Consider the following 3,658-nt stretch of genomic DNA (forward strand, 5'->3'; position numbering starts at 1 on the left):
TTTTTTTCAAATGGCCAGTAGCTAAAGTAGTGACTTTAGTTTGACTTAATATTATGCCACATTGACAGATGAAAACTCCTTCTAAAAATGTCATTTGAGTGCTCGACTAATTTGCATTTAGCTCGAAAGCTTTTAGTGCTTTGCACATTCACATTATAAACATTTGGGTGAACATTAATACCCCAGCTAAACAAAAATGCTATTCACTCCAACCATTTCTTCCACTACATAAAAACTATAAACGATTCTCCTACCAAAAAAAAAAAAAATGAATGCAACCCGAAAATCAATTATAGTAACTATTTAGAAATGTAAAGGAAAGGCAGTAAAAAAGTGACAAAAAATCTTTAATTGTAGGGAAAATGTGCATCTTTTTTTCCCCCAACATGTGAATAAAATGCATTTCCTTCCTTAACAATCGCAGTTACAATAGATCCATGCATCTCACAGGAAAAAATTGACAATTTGATTATGACTTGTACTTTTTGCCGGGGCCATGAAAGTGGTTTATGTTTGAAATGTATCAGCTGGAAAGTACTTATTACTCATAAACGCTCTGCTATTTTACTTTCTGCAAAGAGAGCTGTTAACAGATACAATTTGAGCAGAATAGCCAGAGGAGGCCTTTTGATATGCAGAAGAGCTGACCCGCGTGCTGAGCCTTTAATTGGGTTTTTAATTTTCCAGGCCATCTGACAATATCAAACATGATCCCAGTGCTTGAAATGTTGATTGGAGGCTAAGAAGGATGTACTACAACATGGCATTATGGAGAAAAAAAGGGAAGAACGCAGGTAGAAAGGGAGACCCCGAGAGTCAAATCGTCTGCCTTGGGATTTTTTGCTGGTTTTAAAGAATATTTCCAAACAGTTTAACATTTCGTTTTAAACCATGAACATCTGATTATTTTGTAGTTATGGGGAAGATGTTTGGAAATATTTCTAAATCATACGTCTTAAACTACTTAGCTAAACAGATCTGCTCGAGTGAGTCGGAATTGGGGGGAAAAAAAGCATTTTGCAATTTAGCATGTTTTCTTAGGAAAACCTACCAAAAGTCAGAAAGTGATGGTGGAGGAAATATTTAATTAATTTGCTATCATTTCCATGTTCTCTTTGAAAAGCTTCTCGGCCATGATACTTCCTTTCTAATTCTGAAATTCTCATTTTTAGAAAACATTGTAATGTTATAATGGCCATCTTATTCAATGTCAAGTAGGTGCTCATTTATAGCTATCAAAATGCTTGAAAAGGCAAGCCTAAGATTTATTTTGGCTTTCTACGGCTTATTCAGTAAACACTTTTCTATTTGCTCATTTGTAAGGATAAGGCAAAGAATAAAATCTAATTTATTATTTTATTAGAAGTCGGTATCAGAGTGATGCAGGACTGTGGATTTAAGAAATCTGTAAATCTCTTTAATAAAGGCCTGGGGAATTATTAGCAAGAACAAATGTAAAACGCTTGACAGTTACATTTCTAAAAGAAAAACACAATAATCTCATTAAAGAAATTACTGACAGCAGCTCACAGATGTTAATGGTTGAAGTAACAAAGGGCACACGATATCAGAAGGCAGATTATCTTTTTCCTCTTTTAGAATTTTACTATCGATCTAACTTATTGAACATATCAAAATAATAAGCTTCAGTTTTACACACAACAGTCTTTTCTCAGTAATACTAGGCAATTTAGAATAAAAAATTATGCAATGACCACTACAATTTAAACACAAAGAATTGTTCAAGGAAGAGGTTGATATGAAAATGATACTGAATTCTGCAATATGACAACAATAAGGAAGACTGCCCTGGAACCAAGTAATGTCTATATTATAGGAGATATTCAGATATAATTGCATACATTAATATTCATTTTTTATCTTGAAGGCTCTACAGGAAAGTATTTAGATATAGAGAGTAAATTCATAGCTTCAAAATGTAGAATTTTTCTTATTCTCTATTACACTCTCATTATCTTCAACAAGGAATGAGTGAATTATTTACTTAAAGAAGGTGAAGAAGGGTACAATTTGGAAGAGGCTTTGCTTTAAAGGAAAAATAGCAATCGTAAAATATCACTTTATGTATTTCCCTGATAATCTCTCATGCTAAGAGCAGGTGATTTGACTCCGTTTAAGTCTGCTTCGTGCTTTTTGAGATATTTTGTGCAATGTGCCCACTCATGCAATGTATTACATTATACTGAATACTACTCATTAAATCAGAATTAAGAGAGATGGTTTGTACACATAATTCTTTAATCTTTCAACTGAGCCTCAGTGTTCTGAAAGCTGCCCACTTCTCTAAGATGTTGTAAATATTCAATTATGTCCATTTTGCACTAGAGAAAATGAAAGCACTTAGAGGCTAGTGATTGGAATGATGTTTTCCAATGCGTTAATGCAGCTAAGCAGCCTTACACCTGGGCAGAGACTCTGCCTGACAAAGGCCTGAGCAGTAACTTGGCATCCCAGATCCCCACAGTGTGGGAATGTAGATCAGCCAGCAGTTAGCACTCTGCCTGCATCTCAATACATTTAAATGCTTTGAGTTTTAGGCACAAGTTTCTGATGCAGGAGAAGATGCAGAAAACTAAGAATGCCTTTCCTGGCTTAGGAGGAAATATCTTATGCCTCGATGTTAAATCAATTTAAAATAAAGCATGCAGATAAAAACGCATCCTAAGTTGAGAGTTGTGTAAGAGAGGGGTCAATCCACACAGTTGATTTTGTGTAGGACCTTTAGCTGGTCAAAGTAAAATTTTACTTGAAAGGATATATGATTTTAAATGGAAATCCTTCACCTGATGTGAAAAAATCTAGTATTTAAATTTTTATATTGTCATTTATATGCTAAAAATTCAAAATCTTAAATTATTTCATTTTTGGCTTATAAGTTAGGTATAGCAAAGTAAGTACAGTTTTATAAGGAACCAAGCCAGAATAAAGGGTGGGAGAGAGAAGAGAGAGAGAGAGAGAGAGAGAGAGAGAGAGAGAGAGAGAGACTGACTGCTAGGTATGTAAAGTAATCTGAAAAGCTTGCACATTTTATTTATGAAAAAATTCCTAGACACATTTATGCATAATTTCTGTTCCTAATTTTAAAATGTTTTTAACAGACCAATGTGTTTTTTTTTGCAAGAAACCAAAATGAATTTACATAAGAAATTATTGATGCATTGAACTACAATAAGGGGTCCTAGGTTTATTTTCTAGAGACCTGAATCAGAAGAACTCTTAATAGGATCAAACAAAAATCATTCTACATATAGCAGATAATACCTTGTAGACATTAGTCTTTAATCTTCAAGAGAATTAAACTCAAAGCTGGGCATGGTGGCACCTGCTTGTGATCCCAGTACGTGGGTGGCCGAGACAGGAGGATTCAAGTTCAAAGCCAGCCTCTGGAACTTAGCAAGGCTCCCGGCAACTCATGAGACCCTGTTTCCAAATAAGAAAGAAAATCAGGCTGAGATTGTTGCTCGAAGGTAGAATGCCTCTGTCCTAAGTGAAAAAATAAATAAAAATAAGTGAACTCAAAGTAAGTGTAACTATTCTCACCCTTATCAACCTGAAAAAGAGAATGTGGGTACAAACATGCCGTGGGGACTTCCATTTTCTACGGAATCCTTCTGATAAATCTGTCAGAATTTATCTG

The sequence above is a fragment of the Muscardinus avellanarius genome (genome assembly GCF_963383645.1).
Source record: "Muscardinus avellanarius genome assembly, chromosome: 12".
Lineage (NCBI taxonomy): Eukaryota > Metazoa > Chordata > Mammalia > Rodentia > Gliridae > Muscardinus > Muscardinus avellanarius.